The 12,925-nt window shown below is 33.1% G+C and overlaps 1 protein-coding gene across 21 annotated transcripts in view; it reads left to right on the top strand.

Moving 5' to 3' along the window:
* Window positions 1-800: 800 nt before the first annotated feature.
* Window positions 801-12,925, top strand: part of LOC104647430 (uncharacterized) — a 36,107-nt gene continuing 23,982 nt past the window's right edge. For 16 of the 21 annotated variants that reach the window (XR_003246931.2, XR_003246928.2, XM_069298049.1 and 13 more), the window contains exon 1: window positions 801-1,351. The gene's annotated coding sequence lies outside the window, so the exon portion shown is untranslated. The remainder of the gene's footprint in view (window positions 1,352-12,925) is intronic. The other 5 variants (XR_003246929.2, XR_011221324.1, XM_069298036.1 and 2 more) reach the window with 3 other exon arrangements.

Here is a 12,925-nt window from a genome sequence, read left to right as displayed (position 1 = left end):
CAAGGAGAGAGAGAAAGAAGATAGAAGGAAAAGAGTTTATTTTGTAACTTATATTTAGGTTAATTGGTGTTGGGGCCTTTATATGAGATTTAAGTTAGTAATTTAGTCTCCCGTTAATTAATTAAATGACTTAACACCAAAATATGCAAAAAAATCAACCCCCTCACAGACGGAACCCCGCTGACGGGCCGTCTGTTAGTCTACGGACCTACCCCCCTCTCGTCCTGCATTCTGTCGATAAGTTTAGAGACAGTACAGGCGAGGGGCTTCCCTAGTTGTCTAAGTGTGGAACGATGATGGCATCGATGCCCCGTCAGTCCACACACGGTTCGTCTATTGTCCCGTCGATGCACACTGCCATGTAGTGTTGCCTCAAATTGCAAGGGTCCTCCTCAAGGGACCTTGGTTGGTCCTTGAGGAGTCGTACCCGGATGTTTCGACCGTGGAACAACTGAATCACCTGTTAGCTACCCTTCCACCAATTTTTGTACATTTCGGACTCCTAAAAGTTAGTCAAATAGGTTAAGGCACGCTAGTACCTCCTTGAATCAACTTCCGTACATCATGAACGTTCTTAGACGTTTTGGTTCTAAAACTTTCTAAATGACCTATATTCATCAAAATTGACTTAAGCAGTACTTAAACCTTATGACACCCATGTTAGGCTTTACGAAACGTCTTGAATATTCATGGTGTTACAAAAAAATAATATTAATAATATAATTTCTACATTAAAATTATATATTACATTAGTTATATTATTTGCTATCCATCTTTTCTTCACAAATGAGAAGCTGAAATTGTCAATTTTATCAGCTCACAATTGGCCCATTATCTATCCGAAATAACTAGGCCATATCAACAACAGTAACTTGGCCTACTCTTGCCTAATTATCCATTATCTTCATCATGTCCTAGATTTCAATAGTTTTTAGCAGTACAAGATGTTTCCTTTCTTTCTTAGCATTTTTAGAAAAAATAACATGTTTTATGTCAACCATGGACAAAGATTAGGTACTCCTTTTTCGTTCTAGTAAATCACATGAATATTGCAAAATCTATCCTAAAAGTTTCAAACGTTTGAATTGGAAGACAATTTCAAAATTTCAAAATTCATTTTCCACTCAAGAACTGTGATTTCGCCCTTTAAATACTTGTATTTGGAGTCCATTTGAACAAGATTTTTAGCCACTGTTTTCCCCTGAAAGTTTTGAAGCGACCTCATCCCACTCTTAAACTCTTTCTGTTTATCCTTTTGTAGCTATTTTTGGATTTGAACTTTCTAATATTATCGTTTGTGTTCGAGAATCGACTTGCGATTGAAGCACCTTAGCTCACTGCCCAACACAAGGTCAGTTATTCTTTCTGTTATTTCAACTTCTGGATATGATGAGCATACATATGAAGTATGTCTATTGATTTTGTTTCTCACTCATCGTTTGTGAACAATAGTCGTACTATTGATAATTGTTTTCTTTAATCATTTTAGAACAAATTTATTTTATTCATATCTTGTTTTACTATATTAGAAATCACTTATTTTTTGTGTCATGTACATAAATGTTGTTGTTTCGTATGTTGTATGGTCATGAGATTCAGTTTGAGTCACTTATTTTTAGATTTAATAAAATCGTTATGCCTAGGAGTCATTATATGTGTTCACCATGTAAAAAAAATCATTATCAAGTTCCTATTAATTTAAACTATTATCTATATCTATTATGTACGTCATCCTTTTGATTTTTGACTTATTGTATAGGAGAACTAGCATATTTCCCCTTTAAAATATTTAGACATGTTGATATTTGGAAGTAGTTTTAGCTGGTTACGATATTCATCTATGAACAGTCACCCCTTACTCTGTTTCAGTTTTGTTTTTGTGATTAGAATACTACATGCGCTTTAAGAAAAATGGTTCACTTTAGCTATTATAGAAGTACTAGGTAAATTACCCGTGTTTTGCACGGGATTGAACTATTTTATTAAGCTCATGTATGAGCATTCGATAATATTCATATTTTAGATTTATACCCTACATTGTTAAGAATATTTTATCCTAAGCAAAGCGTTCCTCCAAAATCTTAAAATGCTATATTTTTTATATTACTTTTGATATAGAAATTATAAATCATAGAAGATATTTTGAGTATAAAAAAAATGTTTAAGAAAATCTCCATTGATATATTTGTTCAGAAGTAATGAAATTTGCTAAAATTTCAAATAGTTATCAAGAAAAACATCATACATAAAGAATATACCAAAAAGCCTTGAATGACAACACTCCCAAGAAAAGTGGAACATTACATCCATAAAAGAACATAATAAAATTGAACTCAAATGGAGGATCTTCAGCTCATTTCTTATGAACCTCCATCAATCTATTTTATCATAGTATGACGTATCATGTATATGTTTAAAAATGAACCTAAAATTGATTGCATCATACATGTTTTTCCTCATCGTCTCAAAGTAGTCATTGCTATTGATTATATTTCATATCACCGGCCCCATCCTTTTTGAATTGAACCATAGTTATATTTATGGTTATAGTATGCAGTTAGAAAGAATGAATGCAATTACCAACCATGAAATAGGCGGCCTCTGATTGTAACGGTTCGCTATTGGATTTTCTAAACAAATATTTTGACACATAACACATAAAAATCTCACAAAATAACTTTGTGAGCACTTGAACTCACAAATATCCACAAATAAAAATAAATCGACCTTGCTTTCCTAGCAATCAAGAAGAAAAAAGCATGGTGCTTGTCTATCAAGTTGTATACAAGTTTTCAGTTCACAAAATTAATTGAAATAATCAAAGATTTTTTATTTCTTTATTCAAAAAAAACAAAAAAAAATTTATAAAAAAATATAGAGTAATCACTACAGTAAAAATGATGCTTTAGTGATATTTAATAACAAGGGAAAAGGGTCTGATATACCCCTCAACTTTGTCATTTAGAGTTTATATACCCCTTGTTATGAAAGTGGCTCATATATACCCCTACTTGTAAACAAATGGCTCACATATACCCTTTTACTCTAACGGAAATGAAAAAAACAATTTAATCTAAACTTTTATTATTTTTTTCTAAAAAATATAATCTCATATGAGTAAATTTAATCCTCGTCAAACATATTTTTTTGACTTTTGTTTGTTTCAATGACTAACTTATAATTATTATTTTTATAATCAAATTTATTTATGTTTCACTAATATTCTTGTAAAACTTATTGTAGATGACCATATTTTTTCTTCGAATACGAAATTAAATTACAATACACACAAAAAAAATAGTTTAATTTTTTTATTCTTTAAACTAAGGAATGAAATAAAAAAAAATAAGAATAAGAAATTCAAATAATTATAATAAAAGAAGTCAAAAAATAATTTATGTATGAAAAAAATTAAAATATACCTTGAACTTTGATAGAAGAATCATATATACCCCTAAATAATTTTTTTTTAAAAAAATTAGAAGTAATAAATATAAATTTAAAACTAATTTTTTAACTTCCGTAAAATGAAGGGTATATGTGAGCCATTTTGTAACGGCAGAGCTATATATGAGCCGTTTGTATAACGGTAAGGGCATATATGAGAGCCACTTTTCTAACGAGGGGTATATCAGCTCCAAATGACAAAGTTGAGGGGTATATCAGACCCTTTTCCCTAATAACAATTCATAGTTTAATTATTGATAAATATGTATATACAGAGGCAATTGGTACTCCCTATAAATAATCCTAAAGAGTATATTGATCTTTTCAAAATCTGGACTAGGATAGAGATTCCAAGTTGTTATGAACGAGTTTTACAGCACCACTTCTTTCTTCGTTGACTTCTCCATAATGACAGAATAAGTCTGTTACAATTTATACCAATTTACCCATCACTCGTCCCCGACTCATCAACTAGAAAAGACTTGGATAAAATAAAGTAGAGTAGTATCTAATATATTGAATTACTGGAGATATATGTCTCTCATACCCTTCTTACCGTATCTCATTACCCATAAGGGCTTCACATCTCCAATAAAACTCAAGACGAACACAAACGAATGCATGTTAGCCTCTAGTTTCACTAGTTCATTTTTAGGGCCATTATAGTTTAATAATATAGGAAGAAAAAATGACAACTCAACCAAAATAATAAATTGGTTAAAAAGGAATTAAAGAAAATTCCTGAAAGACAGGAACTAATGATGCTTTGGGGATAAAGCGACATCTTGTTGTTTTAGTCTAACACTATTAGCTTGTACAATGGTATATACTTTATATATTCATGTGGTTGTTTTATGGAACGAATATTCAAGAGAATGAGAAACAACAGGTACATTCTTGACATATATAATAGATATTTTCTGATAATGTAAGATTTTTTGATGTATAGTAGAGAGCTGACCTGCTATTGAAATATAAAAATAAAATCTGGATCTTATAATTCTTCCTAAAAGGACTTACCAGCCAAAAGCTGAACATAACATCAAATATTTTCTAAAGTTTGGGAACACGAACTAAACTGCATTTAGGAACCCCATCTAACATAGATAACAATCTCAAAAAATGAAAGATCATTAGCTTAATAAATAGTTTAAGTTTGAAAAAAATATATGTAAGAAACCTATTTATTTCATTGACCCATGCACGGAACTAATCTCGCAGCACGAACCACATAATCCATTAGTAGGGTCAACAACATATTATTCTAAAAGTTCCCAAAACCACATCCTTGTATATAACTTCTGTGAAGGATCTTCCTTCTCCATTATAATTGAAAGGCTACAGTGAACACAAAGTTGGTTGTGACACCATTGTCTTTGCGAATCAATTTTAGTAGGACGTGAAAAATCATAAACATACCAACACAATAATTTTAAAAGACGGGTGATAGAGCCACAAGTACTTGATTAGTAAAATATGATACTTGCAGCATATGTAGACATTATGCAGCAAGGTTTATCCATGTAATAATATATACAGATGTGTCCACATCAATACGCTCTGTAATTTCCTATAGCAATCAGTACTGCAATTTCCTTGGAAAATATTGAATTATTTGTCACGGTCCAGATAATCGTGAGTGGCACCCATACTAATCATCTAGTGGGAAAGCCACTAATAAAACCCAAACTAAGCAACTAAACCAAAACTAAGGCGATAAATTTAAGGAAACAAGTTAATTAACTAAACAAATGCAGAATTAAATACCTGAAACCTGAAAGTCAATGTACCAAAACTCTACTTAAGACAAATCAAAGAACAAGGCGTACAACCCCGAAACTAACACCAACTTAACCAATAGTCTGAGTCTGAAAAGAGTGGAATTAAACAAAGAGAACTCAAGGTATCCTGTAAAAACAAAGAGAACTCAAGGTTTGTCGATAGCCGCCGGAAGATGTTCTATATCAACAAATAAAAGAAGCAGTATCACTACACAATCACGGTGTACTAGTAAGATCATACGACCATCCCACCAAGTGAAAAACATAAAAGTAACCACAGCATTATAAAACAAGCATATATGAAATATATACAATATCGTCATAATTCACATCAACGAACAATTTCACAATTCCCAATGATATACAATTAAATCATTTAGAGGAAAAATCAATCCTTCAATATGCATCATCATTAGGTATGAAAACAACCATCACAATTAGATACACAACACAATTAATTGGTCCCTCACAGAACCCAATTCAATGGTCTTCTCATGGAACTCAAATCTGAATTGTTAACTTATCAGAGCGTGGTAATCCGGTCCTATTTTTATGTTGGAACGTGGTAACTGATCCCATAGTTGTGTCGGAATGTGGCAACCTGATCCAATATTTATGCTGGAACGTGGAAATCCAATAAAACTTACCTTGCTTGAACGTAGCAATTTGATCCCCATTCACACATCACAATCACAAGTACATCATAATGATCATACAACAAGAGGTGATTCATTGCATACGATTATTCAATTATCCTCATCTATGATTAGGGTGACCGATAATGCATTACTTACATATATACATGCATAATAAAGAAATAAGTACAAACATATATCACACCAGCATGAAATCATAATCATCACTTACCTCGAATCAAAGCTTGAATCCTCTAAGGCACTTGAATCTTTCTTTTCTAGATTTTTTCCGCTTGTTCTAGGTCTACAATAATTAGTATGCGCAAGGATCAATAATCAGAGGTCTAATTATTTAGATGATAACAAACTAATAACCCTAGACAAACCCAATATCCTAATACCCAAATCAAGGCTTTTCCACCATAATTCTTAGATCAAAACCGTCCCCATCGATTATGTACCAAGAATATAGGTTTTACAGATTGAAAAACGAATTTGGAGTATTAAAAATCTTACCTTTAACCTCAATAATGGGGAAAAACTATCAAGAATTCATCTAGGGTTACCTCCTTAGCTCTAAAAGTTAGAACGTGTCAAAATTATCATTTAGGGGTTTATTTACAACTCCAAGTCATGTCTGGACTGCAACAGTGCACCCATCCTGCTATAGCAGCCTCGCTATAGCACCAAAAATCCCACTACAGCGACCTCAATGGAGAAAGAATGTATCAATTCACACTAAGATCATTTTCGGGAGTTGTACATGCTCAAATTAAATTTCGTAAAATGGTGTGGTTCCTTGTCGTTTTATCAATCCACTCATAATAAAATTCACAATTAGATCTCTTATTAATTACTAAATTTTCCCTACACCTTAATAACTTTGGTCTTTTCAAAATCTGGAATAGGATAGAGATTCCAAGTTGTTATGAAAGAGTTTTACAGCACCAACTCTTTCTTCGTTGACTTCTCCATAATGACGAAATAAGGCCGTCACAATTTATACCAATTTACCCATCACTCGTCCCCGACTGATCAACTAGGAAAGACTTGGATAAAATAAAGTAGAGTAGTATCTATTATATCGAATTACTGGATAGATATGTCTCGCATACCCTTTTTGTCGTATCTCATTATCCATAAGGACTTCATATCTCCAATAAAACTAAAGACGAACACAAAAGAATACACGTTAGCCTCTAGTTTCACTAGTTCATTTTTAGGGCCATTATAGTTTAATAATCTACGAAGAAAAAATGACAACTCAAGCAAAATAATAAATTGGTGAAAAAGGAATTAAAGAAAATTCCTGGAAAGAAAGGAACTAATGATGCTTTGGGGATAAAGCGACATCTTGTTGTTTTAGTCTAACACTATTAGCTTGTACAATGGTATATACTTTGTATATTCATGTGGTTGTTTTATGGAACAAATATTCAAGAGAATGAGAAACAACAAGTACATTCTTGACATATATAATAGATAATTTCTGGTAATGTAAGATTTGTTGATGTATAGTAGAGAGCTGACCTGCTATTGAAATATAAAAATAAAATCTGGATCTTATAATTCTTCCTAAAAGGACTTACCAGCCAAAAGCTAAATATAACATCAATTATTTTCTAAAGTTTGGGAACACGAACTAAACTGCATTAAGGAACCCCATCTAACATAGATAACAATATCAAGAAATAAAAGATCATTAGCTTAATAAATAGTTTAAGTTTGAAAAAAATATATGTAAGCAACCTATTTATTTCATTGACCAATGCACGGGACTAATCTCGCAGCACGAACCACATAATCCATTAGTAGGGCCAACAACATACTATTCTGAATGTTCCCAAAGCCACATCCTTGTATATAACTTCTGTGAAGGATCTCCCTTCTCCATTATAATTGCAAGGCTACAGTGAACACAAAGTTGGTTGTGACACCATTGTCTTTGCGAATCAATTTTAGTAGGACGTGAAAAATCATAAACATACCAACACAATAATTTTAAAAGACGGGTGATAGAGCCACAAGTACTTGATTAGTAAAATATGATACTTGCAGCATATGTAGACATTATACAGAAAGGTTTATCCAAGTAATAATATATACAGATCTGTCCACATCAATACGCTCTGTAATTTCCTATAGCAATCAGTACTGCAAACTGAGCAACTCTTTTATGTAATTAACAGAACAAAATAATGCAAAAATTATGTGTCACATCAAAGTCCTTTCTTTCCTTGGAAAATATTGAATTATTTCTCACGGTCCAGACAATCGTGATTGGCACCCATACTAATCATCCAGTGGGAAAGCCACTAGTAAAACCCAAACTAAGCAACTAAACCAAAACTGAGGCGATAAATTTAAGGAAACAAGTTAATTAACTAAACAAATGCAGAATTAAATACCTAGAACCTGAAAGTCAATGTACCAAAACTCAACTTAAGACAAATCTAAGAACAAGGCATACAAACCCGAAACTAACACCAACTTAACCAATAGTCTGAGTCTGAAAAGAGTGGAACCAAACAAAGAGAACTCAAGGTATCCTGTAAAAACAAAGAGAACTCAAGATTTGTTGATAGCCGCCGGAACATGTTCTATATCAACAAAATAAAAGCAGCAGTATCACTACACAATCACGGTGTACTAGTAAGATCATACGACCATCCCACCAAGTGAAAAACATAAAAGTAACCACAGCATTATAAAACAAGCATATACGAAATATATACAATATCATCATCATTCACATCAACGAACAATTTCACAATTCTCAATGATATATACAGTTAAATGATTTAGGGCAAAAATCAATCCTTCAATATCCATCATCATTAGGTATGAAAACAATCATCACAATTACATACACAACACAATTAAATGGTCCCTCACAGAACCCAATTCAATGGTCCTCTCATGTAACTCAAATCTGAATTGTTAACATAATAGAGCGTGGTAATCCGCTCCTATTTTTATGCTGGAACGTGGTAACTGATCCCATAGTTGTGTCGGAATGTGGCAACCTGATCCAATATTTATGTTTGAACGTGGAAATACAATAAAACATACCTTGCCTGAACGTAGCAATTTGATCCCCATTCACACATCACAATCACAAGTACATCATAAAGATCAGACAACAAGAGGTGATTCATGGCATACGATTATTCAATTATCCTCATCTATGATTAGGGTGACCTATAATGCATTACTTACATATATACATGCATAATAAAGAAATAAGTACAAACATATATCACACCAGCATGAAATCATAATCATCACTTACCTCGAATCAAAGCTTGAATCCTCTAAGGCACTTGAATCTTTCTTTTCTGGATTTTTTCCTCTTGTACTAGGTATACAACAATTAATATGTGCAAGGATCAATAATCAAAGGTCTAATTATTTAGATTATAATAACCTAATAACCCTAGACAAACCCAAGATCCTGATACCCAAATCAAGGCTTTTCCACCATACTTCTTAGATAAAAACCGTCCCCATCGATTATGTACCAAGAATATAGGTTTTACAGATTGAAAAACGAATTTGGAGTATTAAAAATCTTACCTTTAGCCTCAATAATGGGGAAAACTATCAAGAATTCATCTAGGGTTACCTCCTTAGCTCTAAAAGTTAGAAGGTGTCAAAAATATGATTTAGGGGTTTATTTACAACTCTAAGTCATGTCTGGACTGCTACAGTGCACCCATGCTGCTATAGCAGCCTCGCTATAGCACCCAAAATCACACTACAGCGACCTCAATGGAGAAAGAATGTATCATTTCACGCTAAGATCATTTTCGGGAGTTGTACATGCTCAAATTTGATTTCGTAAAATGGTATGGTTCCTTATCGTTTTATCAATCCACTCATAATAAAATTCACAATTAGATCTCTTATTAATTACTAAATTTTCCCTACACCTTAATAACTTTGATCTTTTCCAAATCTGGACTAGGATAGAGATTCCAAGTTATTATGAAAGAGTTTTACATCACCAATTCTTTCTTCGTTGACTTCTCCATAATGACGGAATAAGGCCGTTACAATTTATACCAATTTACCCATCATTCGTCCCCGAGTGATCAACTAGGAAACACTTGGATAAAATAAAGTAGAGTAGTATCTAATATATCGAATTACTGGAGATATATGTCTCGCATACCATTCTTACCGTATCTCATTACCCATAAGTGTTTCACATCTCCAATAAAACTCAAGACGAACACAAACGGATACACATTAGCCTCTAGTTTCACTAGTTCATTTTTATGGCCATTATAGTTTAATAATCTAGGAAGAAAAAATGACAACTCAAGCAAAATAATAAATTGGTGAAAAACGAATTAAAGAAAATTCCTTGAAAGAAAGGAACTAATGATGCTTTGGGGATAAAGCGACATCTTGTTGTTTTAGTCTAACACTATTAGCTTGTACAATGGTATATACTTTGTATATTCATGTGGTTATTTTATGGAACAAATATTCAAGAGAATGAGAAACAACAGGTACATTCTTGACATATATAATAGATATTTTCTGACAATGTAAGATTTGTTGATGTATAGTAGAGAGCTGACCTGCTATTGAAATATAAAAATAAAATCTGGATCTTATAATTCTTCCTAAAAGGACTTACCAGCCAAAAGCTGAATATAACATCAAATATTTTCTAAAGTTTGGGAACACGAACTAAAATGCATTTAGGAACCCCATCTAACATAGATAACAATATCAAGAAATGAAAGATCATTAGCTTAATAAATAGTTTAAGTTTGAAAAAAATACATGTAAACAACCTATTTATTTCATTGACCAATGCACGGGACTAATCTCGCAGCACGAACCACATAATCCATTAGTAGGGTCAACAACATACTATTATGAATGTTCCCAAAGCCACATCCTTGTATATAACTTCTGTGAATGATCTCCCTTCTCCATTATAATTGAAAGGCTACAGTGAACACAAAGTTGGTTGTGACACCATTGTCTTTGCGAATCAATTTTAGTAGGACGTTAAAAAGCATAAACATACCAACACAATAATTTAAAAGACGGGTGATAGAGCCACAAGTACTTGATTAGTAAAATATGATACTTGCAGCATATGTAGACATTATGCAGCAAGGTTTATCCAAGTAATAATATTTACAGATGTGTCCACATCAATATGCTCTGTAATTTCCTATAGCAATCAGTACTGCAAACTGAGCCACTCTTTATGTAATTAACAGAACAAAATAATGCAAAAATTATGTGCCACGTCAAAGTCCTTTCTTTCCTTGGAAAATATTGAATTATTTTTCACGGTCCAGACAATCGTGATTGGCACCCATACTAATCATCTAGCGGGAAATCCACTACTAAAACCCAAACTAAGAAACTAAACCAAAACTGAGGCGATAAATTTAAGGAAACAAGTTAATTAACTAAACAAATGCAGAATTAAATACGTAGAACCTGAAAGTCAATGTGCCAAAACTCTACTTAAGACAAATCTAAGAACAAGGCGTACAACCCCGAAACTAACACCAACTTAACCAATAGTCTGAGTCTAAAAAGAGTGGAATCAAACAAAAAGACACAATCACGGTGTACTAGTAAGATCATACGACCATCCCACCAAGTGAAAAACATAAAAGTAACCACAACATTATAAAACAAGCATATACGAAATATATACAATATCATCATCATTCACATCAACGAACAATTTCACAATTCTCAATGATATAAAATTAAATCATTTAGAGCAAAAATCGATCCTTCAATATCCATCATCATTAGGTATGAAAACAATCATCACAAGTACATACACAACACAATTAAATGGTCCCTCACAGAACACAATTAAATGGTCCCTCACAGAACCCAATTCAATGGTCCTCTCATGGAACTCAAATCTGAATTGTTAACTTATCAGAGCGTGGTAATCTGGTCCTATTTTTATGCTGGAACGTGGTAACTGATCCCATAGTTGTGTCGGAATGCGGTAACCTGATCCAATATTTATGATGGAACGTGGAAATCCAATCCAACTTACCTTGCCTGAACGTAGCAATTTGATCCCCATTCACACATCACAATCACAAGTACATCATAAAGATCATACAACAAGAGGTTATTCATGGCGTACGATTATTCAATTATCCTCATCTATTATTAGGGTGACCTATAATGCATTACTTACATATGTACATGCATAATAAAGAAATAAGTACAAACATTTATCACACCAGCATGAAATCACAATCATCACTTACCTCGACTCAAAGCTTGAATCCTCTAAGGCACTTGAATCTTTCTTTTCTGGATTTTTTCCGCTTGTTCTAGGTCTACAACAATTAATATGCGCAAGGATCAATAATCAAAGGTCTAATTATTTAGATTATAACAACCTAATAACCCTAGACAAACCCAAGATCCTAATACCCAAATCAAGACTTTTCCACCATAATTCTTAGATCAAAACCGTTCCCATTGATTATGTACCATGAATATAGGTTTTACAGATTGAAAAATGAATTTGGAGTTTTTAAAATCTTACCTTTAGCCTCAATAACGGGGAAAAACTATTAAGAACTCATCAAGGGTTACCTCCTTAGCTCTAAAAGTTAGAAGGTGTCAAAAATATCATTTAGGCGTTTATTTACGACTCTAAGTCATATCTGGACAGCTACAGTGCACCCATCCTGTTATAGCAGCCTCGCTATAGCACCCAAAATCCCACTACAGCAACCTCAATGGAGAAAGAATGTATCAATTCACGCTAAGATCATTTTCGGGAGTTGTACATGCTCAAATTTGATTTCGTAAAATGGTATGGTTCTGTAACGACCTGTTTAGTCATTTTGAGCAGTAGAGTTTATTTCTGGTAATAGCTGTCTGGGTCGACGGATCCTACGACGGACCATCATGGGTACGACGAACCATCGAGGGGGTCTCGTTCAAAAACACTTAGACTCTGAAATTTGGGTACGGGAAAACAACTCTTTGGACTTCACGACAGAAGAGCAGCATGGACCGTCTTAGGCACGACGGACCGTCACA

Source organism: Solanum lycopersicum, chromosome 5 (genome assembly GCF_036512215.1).
Source record: "Solanum lycopersicum chromosome 5, SLM_r2.1".
NCBI lineage: Eukaryota > Viridiplantae > Streptophyta > Magnoliopsida > Solanales > Solanaceae > Solanum > Solanum lycopersicum.
This window is presented reverse-complemented; position numbering and strand designations above follow the sequence as displayed.